Here is an 18483-nt window from a genome sequence, read left to right as displayed (position 1 = left end):
CTTGGACTAGTGTGCTGTCTGAAACACTCACTGTTGGAACCAGAGGACCTTAAGCAAAATCCCAAAACAAAACCAGCAATGCTCTGACTCCAGGTCCTAAAGGTCCTAGATACTTTCTCCCATATATTATACAAAGAGCTGGATTTTATTCCACATTTTCAAGGAGTCATAATTCATAGGATCTATCTACTGAGTGGTGCTTAAGTGAGACCAAATGTTTTTACTTTTAGGAGCTCCTAGGGCGGAGAGGGTAGGATATAAAAGAATTCTCTTTGGACATGAGGGCAAGAGTCACACAATGATATCAGCCAGGTAGCCAAATCCAATCGGGCATTACAAAGATGGGGAAGGAAGAAGACCCCAGGGTGCCTGCTGTTCTAACTAAGGCCTAAGGACACCCAAGCCTCTTTCTCATCAAATGCCAGGACTTATACCACATGCCACAAAAAGCATTTCTCCTTGAGTTTAGAATATGTAACGAACCAATCCTCCATTCTGGTGCTGCTGTGATTCTTGACACAACTATCTATATTCATGAAACACTGATGCCTTCATCATTATAAAGCTAATAAAAAAAATGACCCATTTGAGGATGATGCAACTATGAGACAATGTAAGTAAGTATGGGAAAAGTGGACAATCCAGAAAGATATAATGAAAACAGGGTAGAAAGCAAATGATGTATCTATCTATACTGATTCAAAGTCTCTAAAATTACTCAGCATCCTTAACTGGACAGTGCCTACGAAGACAAGCTTATGAGTCACCCTTCAGGGGGTGGTAAAATATAGTACACTGGACTAAAAATAGGTAGGAGCATACAATAATAAATCTACTTTCTTGATCTTCTTATATCATTAAAGACTGGCCATTGCGAGACGGATTGGGTTATGCAATTCTTCCTTGCCCTCACAGAGAGGCCGGAAGACAACCAGCCAGGGTCAGTGCCAGGAGATAATGACGCACCTGGCATGGGAAGAGTGATAGGAGAAGCCCTGTACTCAGAATGCAGCTATTATGAGTAGCAGGGAAGTCGCTGGTCCATGGGAATCACTGACATATGGCTTCTTATCTCTTAAAGGAAGAAAGGGCAAACAGTGCGATCTTGTAAGAACAATTATAAAACAGCAACTTGATGAAGAGATCAGAAGGAGGTAGTCTCTCATCTTTGGCTGGGATCTGGTGCTACCTTAGAGCACTGCCTAGTATACATTTGGAAGTAACACAAACCGGCCATACAGAGAGTTCTGACTGCTGGAGCGCTTCATGAAGGATTTATGGGAAAGTTAGACAGGAATGGAAGGGATTACCTGGCATCACTCCCACAGGCAGCTGCCTTATCCTTGTGGATGGGCAGAGCTGTGAGTTCTCATGAAGGTGGGAATCTACTAACAAAACCTGTACCAGGCTTAAACCGTTACAAAGCTTTTCACTCCGTGGCCAGGCAGCACGGCCACAATCAGCAAGAACACGAGTGAGAGGCTAGTGGCCGGCAGAGTCAACAGCAGAACTCGTAAGATGGCACACAGAAACCCCAGGGGATTCTGCTTGCCTCTTTACCACACCTAGGAAAACAGCCACGCACCACCTTTAACAGACACTGCATGTAGATTCCCCCACCCGGGGGGGGGGGGGCGTTACAAGGTAGGTACTCACCAGGCAGCTGGGAGCAGCAAGCAAGGGAGGTCTACCCGATCAAATCCTGCACAGTCCCTGCAAAGAAAGCAGGGGCAGACAAAAGTCAGTGAAGTCCTTTCAGAGTTCTTGCGTACATAAGCACCCACGGATTTCAGAATGGAAATCTAGTATGTATCACTTCAGGCACATCAGGAGGCAGGAGGATATATTAAATTACTAATGATGCTAGATTTGGTAACAATGAAGGTTACAAGTCATCAAACTAGAGACGTTTACTGCTACATGCTACCTGGTTTACACATGGTCTGCAACAGTGCTATCTCCCACCAAACACTTAACTTAGTAATTAAGGAGCCATTGAACAGCAAGGCTATCTAAGATATTCAGAAATAATTGCACAATATTTTCCTGGTAAATAGGAAAATGACCTTCCATGATCTGGAACTTCAAGAACTCTTTCAAATGTCCTGAAGTGAACTGTCACCTGAAGAAATATTTCCCGGGAGTAAAGTGCTGAACCGAACAGATTCACAATGGAATTGTATTTGCAGATTTACAGTGAATTGCAACTATAAGCAAAGAAATGTTTTTCTCTTGTGTTTCCATATTTTCTCTAATATTAGGCTGTTTGCATCAAACCTGGGTTTGGTATTTAAGTCTTGGTTCTGCTAAGTTTCCAATTCTTAACAGAAAAAAAGTTCTAGGAGGTATCAGAAGTACATGGGAGTAAAAGGAAGCCCTCTGGCACATGGAAAACAGGTATAGATAGGGAGACAGGTGATCAAGATCTGGAAATTGGCATGTATGACAGTCTGAATTTGATACCCTGACCATCCATTTCTGTAAAGCCAGACGAAGCATGAATCGAATCATGACTGTGCTGGCTACTTTTATGCCAACTTCAATCAGTCAACTTGAATCCAGCCAACAAATGAAAATGATTTGGGGACGAAAACTCAACCGAGAAAACGCTTCCACCAGATCAGCCCACGGGAACGCCTGTGGTGTATTTGCTTGACTGATGACTGATATGGACGAAGCCAGCTCGCTGTGAGTGGGGCCACCCTGGGCAGGTAGGTGGTCCTGTGTGCTCCGAGAAAGCAGGCTGAGCAGGACATGCACAGCGAAATGAGCAGTACTCATCCATTTCCCCTCAGCAGTTCTTGAACTCCGGCTTCCTGCCTTGAGTTCCGGCCCAACTCTGCGATGAACTGTGGTGCAGAAGTGTAACGAAACGCACCCTTTCCTCCCACAAGTTGCTTGTGATCGTGGTGTTTCCTCACAGCAATGGGAACCCTAACTAAAACAAAGATGGAGACCCCACACATAAACTCTGAAATGATGTGCTATGAATGTTCCTATTTTATAAAACTACGAAGAGATATTCAGGCATCCCACAGATGCCAGGCTCTAGAGAACACTGCGGTTGCTGAATCACAGGTACCCTGACCAGGGCTAATTATGATGGCACTACGGCCCTCATGGAACTTACTGTGTTTTTAATATTATATTTGTTTATAGCTGTCTATGAGCATGAGACTGAAGCTGACAGGAAGATGAGGGTGATGTGTGTGCTGAAAACCATCACCTGCACCCCTGGCACTTAGACAGGCCCTGGCACTTAACAGAAGTTCAGAAAAACACCGCTGAATGGAAGAAATAATTACATGGTCCACCCAGAGCTGAGACATTAAATTTCTTAACTCTCTTGTGCTTGTTGGGGCTATCAAACAAGCCTAAGTCCTACGAAGCTCATGGGATTTTTTTTTTTGGTCCGGGTAGACCTATCGTTTTGTAACCCAAGGCTTTCAGACTACACATGCCTCTTTCCCATCTTTTCCCTGTATCCTCTGTGCTGTAGCATGGCACTGTGGGGAAACCCGTGTCTGCACACCTTACATGACCAGCTCATCAAAAACCACTCCATACTGACATGTCAGGACGATGTCATCTTCTGCAGGTGAGATCCCACCCGCCAGCTTCTGCATCCAAATGTTATAAATCTGGGCACTGAAGAGCTGACTGTGGTCTCCAGGAAAGGAATGCCCTTAATGTGACAAGAACCCAGGGAAGGGATGTCAGTCAGGAGTGCCTGTCTACCTGCTCTCTGGGTTTTGGACCTTTCAAGAAGGAAATACTTGATAGTCCAATCAAATGCCCAGATCCCAATACTGTACTGATCCTGGTAAAACAAAACCTGCTGTACGCCAGGTACTCAATGACAAGAGACAATCTACTCAACAAATGCCCTAAGGACAGGCAGAATCACAGGCAAAGCAAGGAAGCTGGCTCGCTACCTCACACAACATGTTCAAGTCCACAGCTACATAACTACAGCACGCTCCGCTGTTTACCTCCGACCTGCATCCTTCTGCTAAGCCCCCTTCATTACGGAAGCCTGGAGTGAGGGATTTCTAAGCCTATGCCTCTTCAGTAAGGTTTATGAGTGTGAAAGGAAGGGAAGGGCTCTACCTTCCCACTCTGCCTATCCTGTTGGCACCATGCAGTGAATGCCTATCCAGAGAGCTCTCTAGCTTCCCATCTGTCCCTCTGCAAGGCTAAATCTGCTAGTCTGAGAAAACATCCTAAATACCGCAAAGAAGTGTAATGGCCTCTTCATTTGCCATTGCCGGTGGATAGCCACACTGCAGCACAGGCTGGGGATTCTCCGCAGGAGCTGTGGGAGGTATTTCAGGGATGCTTTCCCTTTGAAACTTGGAATAATGGTAATAGCTTTTTGCAATTAGCAACAAAGTGCTTTGCCAGGCTTCCCTTGAGTAGTCATATTCTGTGGCTTCTTAACAAACTGCCACAAATGCAGTGACTTGAAAGACATTTATGAGCTCCTGTTGTGGTCAGTCAGAAGATGGGACACTGTAACAGGGCTATGTATTTGCTGTCTTATATTCAGCTTCCTTCCTATCTAGAGGCTCTGACCGATAATCTGCACACGTACATCTTTGTGTGTGTGTGTGTTTGTGTGTGTATGTGTGTGTGTGTGTGTGTGTGTGTGTGTGTGTGTGTGTGTGTGCATGTGTGTAAGAGAGAGAGGAGGACGGGGATTAAAATTATGCCATTGCACCTAGGGTCTTTCATATATCTGCTATCTGTGCACCTCAGGCTATGAGAGAAAAGCTAACTGGATGTCTTAGTTAGGGTTACTATTGCTATTATGAAGCATCATGGCCAAAAGCAACTTGAGGGGAGGGGGGTATTTTGCCACAGTTCCACCTAACAGTTCATCCTCAAAATAAAAATTAAAAAAAGAAAAGCAATGAGGGCAAGAACTTATGCAGGGCAGGAACCCAGAGGCAGGAGCTGATGCAGAGGTCATGGAGGATGCCGCTTACTGCCTTGCTCCACATGGCTTGCTCAGCCTGTTTTCTTATAAAATCCAGGACCACTAGCCCAGGTATCACCACCCACAGTGGCCTGGATCCTTCCCTACTGTTCACAGATTCACTACACAAAGTTGAAGCGAGAGGGAACTCTTCCCATTCCTGTCCCCAGTGATCCCAACCCAAGGAATGCCCAGGCTGCACCAAGTTCTACATGGATACAAGACATTGATCGCCGCTATCTTAAGTGTTAAGTAACTAGGTACCAAGAGAATTGACATTCTTTAAGAGAAGCATGTGGACATATACAGAGACTGAAAGAATAAAAGAACATGAATAAACGGAGGAAAGAAAGCAACTGTATGTGTGCAGAGGGCACATTTGTTTTGTTAACATAGACAAATAACAAAATGGGTTTAATTTTTTTTAACTAGATGAGATTATAAACCAATTTAACTACTTTGTTATTCAACTAAGTTGGTTACTGGAAGTTCCACAGAGACAATATACATGCCACTATAATAATAAAGTAAAATTATAAAAATATTTAAATGTTTTACAGATCCATTAACCCTTAGCATGTTAAAAGTTTATATTTATTTTATATGTATGTGTGTGAGTGTATATATATGCACCACATGAGTTCAGGGGCCCTCGGAGGTTAGAGCAGACTTCAGATATCTTGACACTGGAATGACAGACAGCTGTGAGCTGACACGTAGGGCCTGGGAACTGAACCTAGGTCCTCTGGAAGTACAGCAACCGCTTTTAACCATTGAAGCACCTCTCCCAATTTTGCTCCATACAAATCCTCTTCCATTATGCCTCAGGATGAACTGATAAATTGTGAACAACTGGGAATACAGCAAAATCCAGCCCTAGATGAAAGGTAGAAAAGGCTACTAGTTCCTTTACCGTTGGAGAAGACCATGAACCTCCTCACGGTGAAGAGAAAGAACACTCCCAGTTCAGAACTCTCCAATCCTTTTCCATTAATCATACCCAGCCCCAGTGAGAACAGCATGGCTGCTGGAGCCCAGACACTGAAGGAGCCCAGATGCCACAGACCCAAGGTACACCATCAAGCTCAGATGCTTAGAGTTAGCAGTACCGAGTCGCTACAGGAGCTGTGAAGGGGAACACACATAGAATCACAACATCTGCATTCAAGGCGGATGCACTATGGGTGACTCATTTTCCCCACGATGCTGTGTGTAGGTACCATCTACTCAATGACAGTAACCGAGGACCGTTAGCTTCCAGAGGCCCTCTGCATGTAGTAGTGGGAGCTAGAACTATACCTTGGTTGGGCATCTTCATTTTCTACTATTCAGTTTCAGTTCCTGTCTTATTAGCTATTAGCAGAAATCACAGAAACTAATTTATTTTGTGAGAACCACTTCTCTTTCATCTGATGTGTAATGTGGTATTGCTTTTTTGTGGCTTTTGTTTTTACAGGGTCTCAAGCTACATCATTTGACGTAAAATACCACACAAAGCTGCTACAACATTCATATATGTCTGAGATTACATATAAATGAAATATCCCTGGCTTCCCTGTGATCCTCAGTGAACCCCATAGAAGATTCCAGCAGGCTCTCAGTGTCAGAAGCCTGGACTCTTGCCAACACAGGTAATTATTCTCTGCCTACCTAATTTCCCCGGGCAATTTTAATTGAAAATAGTATTATCTTTTATCCGTTACTGCATTCTAATCTGCTCGGAAGCGTCCCTGTGTCCCGCTTCTTGCCTCCACTATAAGCTCACTGAGCTGATCTCTTTTTGAAGCTTAAGTTGAAAATAAAGTTTCTTAAGTTCCCAAGGGGGTGCGGGGAACCTAAGATATGCATGAGCCATTTAATGAGTCTCAAGCTATTCTGCTGAATACCACTGGCAGTCAGGATGAAGTATCCTTTCCTGCTGTCTAGCCTTATGAAGTTTCTTTGGTGGACAGAAACCTAAACCTTTTCTTACTGAAACACACACACACACACACACATATACACACACACATATACACACACACATATACACACACACACACATACACACACACACATACACACACACATACACACACACACATACACACACACATACACACACACACATACACACACACATACACACACCTACCTCCTACAGGTTAGATATGATTTTATTCTCTTTTTGTCCATTTCCAAATAGCCTATTTATTTAAAAATTCCTATTCATTTCCAAATAACCTGATTAACAATCAGCAAAACCAAAACATACCATTTAACATAGAAATGCTGGAACATCATTGGAAATGCAATTGAAATATGCATTTTCGGTGACTTCCAATCACAATACTCTGAAACCAATGCTGTCCAACAGACACGGGGAAGACCACAAACGCATCAAATGCATGTCACATGTGCAATATTAAGCTTTCCAACGTCATCATTACAAACACACAAAGAAGACAGAATGCTACTCAGGGTTAAAACAAAGAACTGTTGACCAACAAGTAGGACGGAGGTAAGGGAGTGTTGAAAAAGAAGCTAACCACAAAAGGGTGTACGTTACATCATTCCGTATGCATGACATACTTGAAGTGATTATCCAGATGGAGCACAAATCAGTGATTCTTCTTGAGAAAGAGCAGAGAAAAGGACGTGGCCCTTGATCTTAGGAGATAACAGCACAGGAAGCCTATACAATGGAGATCCTCGGAATTTGTCTGTGGTGGCGGCCTGTGGATCTGCATAGGCAATTAAGCTATATTGAACACACACGGAACCCTATGAAATCTGATAAGCTCCATCAGTTATATCAATTCACAATGGCACTGCGGTTCTGTGTGGTTTTTGCCAATGGGGAAAACTAGAAAATACAAGGAAGACAAGCTAAGAGCTGAGGCAAAAGCTCCATGGTGGAGCACTTCCTTTGTCAAGGCCAAAGTCACCCTGCCCTGTATGCACCCCCTGCCCAAGGATAGATAGGTGCTTCCGAAAAGGCTGGAGACTGTTGTTTATGGGAGATAGCAAAGCCACGGGGTTTCCTTCCCCGAAACAAGGTACATAGGCAGGAAGTAGGTCAGGATAGATGCTTACCCCTGATTGGCCTGATTGGAAATACAGTGACCATGTAGGCTTACATTTTTAAGCCTCTGCAAAATGTGTCGCCATTTTCTGGGAACCTAGGAATTGATCTGGCCAGAGTCCATCATCCTCACCAGTATTTAATTAAAGCTTGCTTTCAATTTTGGCTCAAAAAACGGTCCAATTGGTCTTTCTCTCACAATTTTCAGGTTTAACAACTTACCATGACAAAGCCTGAGGTTCAGCCTTCAGCAGTACAAAACAACAAAGGTTAAATAAAGTAGGTTTAATTTCTAGAAAATATTTTATTTAACCCACTAATTTCCAAATACTTTCATATAATTAATCCACATGTAACTGGTGCAAAAATGAAGTTTGTTGTTTTTGTTGGATTCCAAGGCTTTGGGATCTACTGTGGACTTTACATGACCATCTCTCAATTCAAACTAACCTCCTTTAGAGTACTCAAATGGTCACATGTGACTTGGCTTCCAGGACTGAGCAACAGCGCACCCACTCCTCAAATCCCTTCAGTGGTACATGATCTTCACTGTGACACATCTTTCTTTTTGGAAGTCTCTGGCAGACACGCTTCATAAATGAAAGCCTTAAATATTGGATAGTCACCAGAAACTATGATACTGCCTACAAAGAATAGCACTGGTAGTATCAACTTCAGTCTGTCCTGGATGGTAGTTTCAATGCTGCATTTGTTTTGTTTTGTTTTGTTTTGTTTTGTTTGGAAACTAATTTCTAGTCTCTCTAGAAACAACACACAAGTCTAGTTGCAGGAACTATGGTGTGTTAGCTGTGCTCAAGGACTAAGGCCTCTGGGCCTCTGGGCCTCTGGGCCTCTGGGAGTCACTCTGTCAGGCCTTCTGCCTTGCTCTCCCATTTCCCTCTGGTGACTGGAGGCAGGATCTCTCACACAAGAGAACCTTGTGTGCTTGCTCTGTCAGCCTTGGAACTGACACCATCACGAGGGAAGAAGAAACAAGTGATGGAGTATATGATAGAAGCTCTGAAAAATATATAGAATTAGGCCAAACCTCCTGGGAGCTGAGAAGCAAAACAGGAAGCAACTGGGTCTGAGCTGAAGCTGCAGGGCTCAGAAGAGCAGACTACTCACCATCCCCCATCCTTGCAAGCAAAAATAAAGAGAGAAAACACTGTTGCAAACCAGAGCCTGGGGGCGTAGGAAGAGAATGGATTTGGGAGTGAGAATGGGCTATCGTTGAGAATGCAAGTCAATTAGCCTCGCCTGGACCTAGTTTCCTCATTTGCAAAGCAGTAAAATTATCTACCAAATTCACCCTTTTAAAGTGAAATGGGATCATACACAAGGCAGGCCTATCACAGGCCTGTGGCTGTTCAGTTACAGTCCTCCACGTCTCCTTTACTTCTGCTGTCAAATCACTGGGAGAATAGAGAAACAATCTGGGCAAATTAAACAAAGACTAGGAACATGGGAAATGCAAGGGCTGATGGCTCCAGAAAAAAAAAATGCCAGAGAGAAGGGGGGAAAAAAAAACCTGTTTCCTCTCAATGTGTTATAATTCCCCTCTGCCAGGCTGCTGGGAAAGCGGATTTCATAATCAATCTAAGTTTACAGATGCTTCAGGGAGGTGTAGAGAGGACGCATGTGAGACACAGGAGAACTGTGATCTCCAGTAAATCTAGAAACATAGAAAAACACAAACTCAGGACCTCAGGGAGCTCTACCTACATAATCTACACAAGCACAAAAACAACAACAAAAAACCCCACGACAAACAAACAAGCAAACCAAAGGGACAGCTTACCAGAGCTTTGGAGGGCCTAAAGCTCTCCCCGAGTATTTAAATTTGGATTGGTATCTATATGGTTTATTTTGCTTTGCTTTGCTTTGCTTTTTTGCCACACACAACTGGTCAACCATCTGTTCCATGAGACTATATATCAGGAGCAGGCCCACAGGGTCCTGATGATAATTTGTTTTCGACTGATGCACTTGACTACTGTAAACTCTTCAAAGCCAAGAACAGAGATACTAGTACCAGACCACCAAAACAGGTACCATACTGAAAATGGCGCCCAAATGCATAGGAAGACAGCAGCTAGCTCTCGGTTCTCTTTCCTATCCACAACGATTGGTGTTAGTAGGAACTTAAGCAGCTGGTTTATGAATGGTTCCAACATAGGCTGGTCACCTGGAATGGCACTTCACATGATATGAGCCAGCTTCTGGGAGAGCGTGAGAAGAGTTCCATGCTCTTTGCAGACAGAGCTGCTGCTACTGGCATCAGGCAAGCAGCCTGAGATGCTACAAGTAATACACGAAGCAAGATAAGGTCACTATAGGAAACCACAGCAACCAAAGTCAAATGAAATGGAGAAGTACTTAGATGTTCTCGCCCTCCAGGGACGTTCAGGGCACACCAGAGCCTGGATTCTGAAGCATAGACTGTTTTAATGATAAAGATCATTAATCAAATAGAATAACTATTATTGTGCACGCACATGATAAAATTCATTCTTTCTAGTGTAGTTCTGCAGTTTTTGTGAAACGCATAAACTCATACAACGCCAATCATTTCACAAAACAATCCCCCTGCTGTCCTAACAACCCCACACTGCTCCTTTGTGTCACCCTCACTATCTAATTCCTACACAACCATTTACCTGCTTTCTCTTCCTAGACGTATGTACCAATAGATGGTTCTTTTCCTCTGAAAAGTGCCTAACTCATTGTATTGGGAACAACACAGTTTGTCTTTCATTTCTTCTACTTTCTGATGCTCGTAAAAAGAACTAATGTAAATATGAGTGAATGGCTGGGGTTAAAAAGCCATTTCCTAGATACCCATAAATGGTTCTTCTGAATTACATGTCTTTGTGTTTAACCATGAGAAACCACTGGAGTCTTGCAAAGTAGCTGCACTATGCTGAAATCCCATCAATAATGTGTCCTGTATCATCACCCCCCAGGTACCGTGTGGGATGTACATTTCCGTCTTATTTTATCATATTAGATATGAAAGATGAGAGATGTCTCTATGGGTAGCATCCTTGCTGCACAACCATGAAGCCCTGAGTTCAGATCTTAAGCAGCTGTATGAAAGTCAGGTGTGGTGGCATATGAATTCCATTCCTAGGAGATAGAAAAAAGTGGAACCTGGAGGCTTGCTAGCTAGACACCCAATGAGTTCCGCATGTGGTATAGGCCCGAAAACCCACTAAGCAAAGCTATTTTTTCTCCTACCCAAAAGAACAAACCTGCATCTGGATAAAGATTTAACATTCCAGGTAGGTTGGCCAGGTATCTGGACAACAGACCACCCATCAGAAATGTAGATTCTCTTACCACCATGTTAAAGAGATGGAAGGAATAATTAACCCTTTAATGAAAGAATGTATTCCTTTTCCTTCACAGAAAACTCACCTCAGCTGCTACAGAGCTGGGCATGTCTGGGTAGCTGCCAAGATTTACAGTTTGCCTATCTTGTGACTTTTTAAAAACTCTAATAAAATTGTTCTAGAGCTTCCTTCTATTAGGTATTAAAACACTGAACGAGGACCTCAATTCCTCTAATAGCATGTAGCATGCCAGATGGGCTCCAAAAAAACTGCTGGTAATATAGGTACGGTGAGAGATGCTGTCTCAGAAACATCAGATGGAGGGTGATAAAAGATGTCACTCAGTGTCTACTGCTGGCCTCCCCACATGAGCACGTGAGTGCACACATGGATGTACACATGCACACATATACAAGTAAGCAAATAAACCATGCAGACATACATACAAAAAAAATGCCGATTCGTGGTATCTCAATATGGTATAAAAAGTGAGAATCATTGCAATCTCCTCAACTCATTTTACAGTGTTATACTATTAAGCCACTAACATATTCTTGCTGTTTTGGAGATTAAGGAAAGACCTGAGTAAATCTATACAACTGAAATACAGAGATGACCTGGTACTAGGACAAAAATTCCTTCTAAAACTTTCCATATAAATACAAATAATACTCACATGCCTACAAATAATAATCATAAGACTTTAAAATAAATAGTATAAAATCTAATATAGTCAAACTCATTAGTGTAATAAATCAATAGTTATATAACTGTATATAGTCCACTAAAGACACATTTTATAATATAAAGCAATTTTCTAAGTACACTAATAATTCAAACTTAACAGAAAAGATTATCTGCCATTTTATAAAACTGAGACTCAAAATTATTACAGACAGCAACAGCATATTTACAAAAGTTAATAATTTGATTACAATATAGCTATTTCATGCGCAGTTCCAATTTTCAGTTTCCAAGTTTGCTGCACCACCACTTTGTGGTGACAGTGACTTGTTTTCTGCCACTAGGATTATTTTATAAAGTCCTTATCTACTTCCATAGATGGAACAGGAAATTAAATGTCTTTCCATGAAAAACAGCTATTTAATTCATCCGACAAATATTTGTTGTGCTCCCAGAAAGCTAAAAGGGTGGTTGGTGGCTGCTACTGTTAAGTAACGGCCTCCAGAATGGTGTTGCTGACAATGTGACTTCTAAGCAGAGACCTGAGAGGACAGGGATGCCTTTCATGAGAATCTAGAAGGGGGTCCAGAAGACGGTTCAGCAGGGGCAAAGGTCCCGAGGGCACTGTGTGTTTTGCAATATTGAGCAGATCCATAAAAGCAGATATAACAGCAGGAAGGATAAAGTTGTAGACAGGTGGTCACTGGTTCTGTTGGTTAAATCGGAAGCCATGCCTGTTTTCCACCATACAGTTACATGATTTGACCGAAGGTTTAAAGGGCTGCTTTGTTGTAGCTTGAGAATGACTGCAGCACAGCAATCGGCCAGCTACTACAAAAGCCCAGATGACTCAAGAGAGTGGCTTGGTCAGTAGTAGCTATGGCCTGCCATCTGAAAAGCTGTAGGTTCACTTCATGGTCTGAACATAGGCATCAGGACTGGTTTCTTCCTGGACTGAACGTGGGATGTAAGGAACAGAAACTACTTCTGAGCTGAAAAGTAGCAACAAAAGGCTGAAAGTGCAACATCCACTTAGTGTGCAAAGCAGGAAACAGCTTCATGGGCATCTTTAAGGGGTTGGAAGCCAGAGGCTGGCTCAAGGAGGGGCAGCTGATCTTTGCAGAATAGAAATGGAAGGTAAGAAGCCAGCCCGCCACTTTCAATAACTAACTCTGAGAACATTTTCTGTATCAATGAGGAAGAGGGATCTGAATACAGATCAAAATCAGAATGCCATTTCCCCTCTTCTGCCCTTCTTTGGTTTAATACTCCCTAGGGGCTGCTGTAGGCTGAGCTTGACCTGAATTATCCAGATGAGTGGGTTAACAATGGATAAACAGCATGATTGAAATGTAAATAGATGAAGATTAATGCAGCCAAGAATATGAACCACCAAACAGGAATAGATAAGACACAAAAGAAACAAATTATAATTTCAAAAGTTTTATATGCTGTATAAATTGTTTGAAGGAACAAAAATGGGGAAAAGATACACTTCAGAATACAAATTTTTATTCTTTTCTCTCAAAAAGTTAAGGAGCCTGTCAAGATTGAAACTATTCTTTGTGGCAACAGAGAGACAGCTATGCGATTAGGATTTGCGGGGTGTGCGTTCAGTGCCAGCACCCATATCAAACATCTCACTCCTGACTAACTCCAGCGCCAGTGGATTTGACATCTCTGGCTCCATGGGCACCTGCACTCATGCACACATACCTATATGCAAATAATTTAAAAAATAAAATTACTAACAGTTAAGAAAAAACATTTTTATGAAGTTAACCTAGTGTTGTAAGGTAGTAAATAATGATTGTAAAGAAATCCGTATTATTTTGAAGGGCTGGAAAAACCATAATTATCAATGGTACTGAATCATGTTTGTTATTTTAATTTTTCCATACAGTATATTTGACTCTGTAATTTTTCCATCCTCTTTTCTTCCTAGATCCCCTCCCACCCATCAACCTAATGTTCTTTCTCTCTCTTAAAAAGATCAGCAAAGCAAAAGCACATACACATGTGCGCGCACACACACACACACACACACACACACACACACACACACCCCACACTGACCACAGCGACCACAGAGTCCTGTGTATGCTGGCCAATTATTCCTAAACATGAGGCCTGCCTGGAGTGTGGTTGCTATACTCAGTGTCATTCACTTGAAGTAAACTGATTTTCATTATCCCAGCAGCTATGAATTGCAAATAGCTTATTGGCTAAGGGTGGGACTTTACACCAATTTTCCATTCTCTGTTTGGGGATTTTGCCTCGTTCAAACTTCTGCAGGATACGTGCATGCTGTCCCAGTCTCCACGAGTTCATGTATGCATCATCCTTGTGTCTGAAAACAACTGTTCCCTTGGACTCATCCACCACTTCCGGCTCTTATAATCTTTCCTCCTCCTCTTCTTCATCTTCATGTATCCCTGAGGCTTAAGGGATGTGGTATCATACTGGCATCCCATTTAGGGTTTATTACTCAAAGGCTCTTATTCTGTCATGTAGATAAATCTACAGTTGTAGATTTTTATGTTAATTACCATCTACCACAAGAGGTTTCTTTGTTAAGAGGTGGGTGATCTGTGGGTACAGCAATATGTCATTAGGAGTTGTTTTGCTGCTATGATTTCTGCAGAAGAATAGTAGTTGTTTTTCATCTAGGGTCCTTGAATTATCTACCCAGTATCTAATTCTTAGACTCATTAACAGTATCAGGTATGGGATTCCATTTCATGGAATGGCCTTAAATACAATTAAAAAACAAACAAACAAACAAACAAAAAACCACCAGGTGGTTGGTGACTTTCATAACATATGTGCCACTATTGCAGAGGGATAATTTATCTTTAGACCTCTAGGTCCTCATAAACTGATATCCAGATAGGCTAGTACCTTGCTAATTTAGTTCTTGGGACTGCATTAGAAATGTGACACTAAACAAATCCATTTGGAATCAAATATCTAAAATATTGTCCTATAGACTTATCCTCAAATCTAACTTTCATTGTGTTTCTATGTAAGTCCTTGATGAATGAATGAATGAATGAATGAATGAATGAAGGTTCCCACTACTGATGGGCTGGAACACAGCAGAAAGGCAAGGACATATACTTTCATATTCTGCTTTTCTCAAAACAAGCCCAATATAATTCCCTGTTTGTAATCCTGGGGTCTATCAAAGTAAAAAAAAGCACAGAGAGGAGCAAATATAAAGTTCCGACATCTTGGGATGTTTTAACAACATTAAAGGGCGCTATCATTAAGCAGCATGAATCTGTAAGTCCACTACATCTCCCTATCTCACCCTCCAAGAAAGGTACCCCAGAAACCCATGAAGCCCATGACTGCTCCATCACAGCTAAGAAGTCCTGGAAGGCTGAGTGAGGCTCAAAATATCCTTCTACGGTTTTCAAATGGCGGCCTTCAAGAAAAATAAAATGTTAATTCAAATTTTGATTTCCCAGTCTAATAATTCATAGCCTGGACTTTGATTTTACATTATCAACATCCTGGCCCCGCCGTTGCTCACGATTGGAGTGCAGTGTTAATCACTCTCATCTGTAGAACTGAGATACCAGAAGACAAATGAGGACCCAAAAAATATCTCATTAATATGACTACTAGGGCATATGGCAGTATCCATTGCAACATGAAAGGCAGAACTCTGTTTAATAGCACAAAGCCCTCCAGTTAGTTGCGTCTTACATTCTGCAGACTGTAGCTGCTAGCTAAATCATCTTGACCTTATTTAATTTGCCATTCTCCTTTCACATTAGTTCTGCTACAGAAATAGGACCACAGTTTCCTTTCAGTAATTCCCTGACAACTCAGGACCAGGAAGAAGCAATTTACTTCGTTGGCTCCCCCCTTCACCAAAAGCCAGTAATTATAAACCATTTAATTAATACAAACCTTCTCTCTTTCTTTTATTATAATAGCAAGATAAATATTGACCAAAGGTGCACTCTATGACTTTCCCCTCTGTTCCTCGGTGTGCTTTTATTGTATTTGTACTGAACTAAGGCAATGTATTTCAGAAACAGGCACTCCTTAGATAAAGGTTTGCTTTTTACATAATTGTCAGCAGGTACTGACTCAGAAGAAAGCAATATTTTATACAAGGGAAACTTGAACAATGTGAGATCTACCTAACATGCATTTTTGTTTGATGGAAAATATCTGAAAATAATGTGTTACATAATATGGGAAGGCGTATTTGAAAAACACAGCTTCTCCAAGAAGATACACAAATCCAAAGTAAACTGTAGAGGTTTTAAAAAACAAATCAGGTTTATTGTATAAACATAAGATACGTGATTCAGGTGTGAAAGCAGATTTTTCTGTTATTTTGTTTTTCCAATATTATATGAATTATTTAAATAATAATTGAAATATTATCTGTCTTGTGTTATTTACCATTTAACTCTGTCTTTAGAGCAGATTTTAGAAGCTGCTCACTAGTAATTGTACACTGTTCACATTAACTTACAACAGGTAAGTTTTCAATGTAGTCAGAGAAAAATCTGTGGCATTTACAATGTTGTCTGCAAAGAAGAAAGGATAAATTGTGTAAGTAAAAAAACACACACACACATTCAAGATAAAGAGAAAGCTGAGGGAAAACAGTGTAAAGCTCGCTACTGCACCAACCCCTGTAGAGAGCTACTACATCGCCCAGTAGCATACAATCGCAAACTCGTTCATACAATGTCCTACTGAAAAAGGACAACAGATCTCAAAAGAGTAAGCGTTCTTAAGCCAGTACATGGTTTTGTTTTTATTCCCGTTTATGACAGAAGACTCTGATATTTCATTTTCTGTAGGAAAGAAAGCCCTATAGAAAGATACCATGACCCGCTAGACAAAGGATGAACAACAGAAGTATAATGTGAACCATGTATATGTTTAAATTTTTATTTACCACATTAGAAAAAGAAAAAAAGGAAATAGAATCCATTTTAATTTTTATTATCCCAATATATCTAAAATATTAACTAAATGAGTATTACATATGGAAATAAAAAAATTACTAATGAGATTTTATGGTTTTTTTTCTCATGCAGAACCTGAAAGCAGGTGTGTACTTTAACCTGGAAGAACATCTCAACATTAACTGGCTTCATCCTGAATGCCAAATGACCACGTAAAAGTGGTGGCTGTAACATGGGACATCAAATATCTTAAGAACTGATGAGCAGGTAGTCACTGCGCTGTGGTAACAACACATCCAAGACCCAGATACAAGATGACTGAAAGAAGAGAACTGGAGAGAGACATGGAGTTCTCGAGCCCTGGAAAGCACCTAGGCATTACTGATGTTCCTATGGGAACCTAACCAATTTTCCTCGGATTCCTGGAGCCTGTCTTGTCACATTACCTCAATATGCCAGTAGTTCAGTATAGAAACCACTTTACCACTGTGATAAATGCTAACTTTCTGCTTTCCTTGCGACTTGAGAATCTTTCTTTAACATCTTCTATTCCCTACAACAGCTTTGTGGCTGTATCTTCCTTATGAAGTTTAAGTTTAAATTCACATCAGAACCACAGCTCTAATCTTGAAATCAAATCATGACCTACAACCTCAATGTTTTTCTCTAAAATAACACCTCCAATTACCGAGATTTTACCTACAAAATAGTATGCTAGACATTACCAGCCTTGGAATACTAGTACTGAAAGGTGCCAATAAGCTGCATAGGTCACTTGAGAATTCTGGCTAGCATGTCCCATGACTTTTGTTTGGATAACAATGGCCATTGTGGTTTTATTTGTGAATTTTCCCCCTAAATGCTGGATTCTAAACCTCAAATCTTACTTTATTCATCTGGGAACATAAGCAACAAAGAAAACAATAGTCATGTACTAATGTGATTGCATGGAGCAGAGGAAAACTTTTCTCTATCCAGAGGCCAAGATAAATCCACAGAATAGCACCTATGTTACACAATCCTGCAAAGCAGGTGCATATGCATAGTCAACAGTCATTTTAATTGCAAATTAGAGGTCACCCCTGTGATGCTGGCCCTCCTATTCTATTCGGAAGGCACTCTGGTCCCCAAAGTCATTAGTGCAAACTTGTTTCAATTGCTTTTGGACTCTGCCTACACAAAAGTGTTCTCTGTAGGGACCAGTGCTATTCCAGGCCCCTCTGCTCCAGGCTCACAGTCTGTCACTTAGGAGAAGAGGGTTCTGCTTGCCTCTGTAATTACCTGAATTTCTTCTGCAATCTCTTTCTGAACATGAAGAGCCTCTACTGTTTAAAACTAAAAATGGTATTAAAAACATGTTGGATTCTGAATACCAAATAATACTTTATTCACTTAAGAACATAATCATTCAGGAAAACAGCAGCCATGTTTTGTTTTGTACACAAGCTAAGCAAGGTTCCACACTTTCTGTTTACAGTCTGA

The 18483-nt window shown here is 41.4% G+C and overlaps 1 protein-coding gene across 18 annotated transcripts in view; it reads right to left on the bottom strand.

Annotated features, from left to right (window-relative positions):
* Window positions 1-18483, bottom strand: part of Plcb4 (phospholipase C, beta 4) — a 356000-nt gene that overhangs the window by 207341 nt on the left and 130176 nt on the right. For all 18 annotated transcript variants that reach the window (XM_030248529.1, XM_011239359.3, XM_030248537.1 and 15 more), the window contains one exon: window positions 1657-1713. The gene's annotated coding sequence lies outside the window, so the exon portion shown is untranslated. The remainder of the gene's footprint in view (window positions 1-1656; window positions 1714-18483) is intronic.

This window comes from Mus musculus, chromosome 2, assembly GCF_000001635.26.
Source record: "Mus musculus strain C57BL/6J chromosome 2, GRCm38.p6 C57BL/6J".
In the NCBI taxonomy this organism is placed as follows: Eukaryota; Metazoa; Chordata; class Mammalia; order Rodentia; family Muridae; genus Mus; species Mus musculus.
This window is presented reverse-complemented; position numbering and strand designations above follow the sequence as displayed.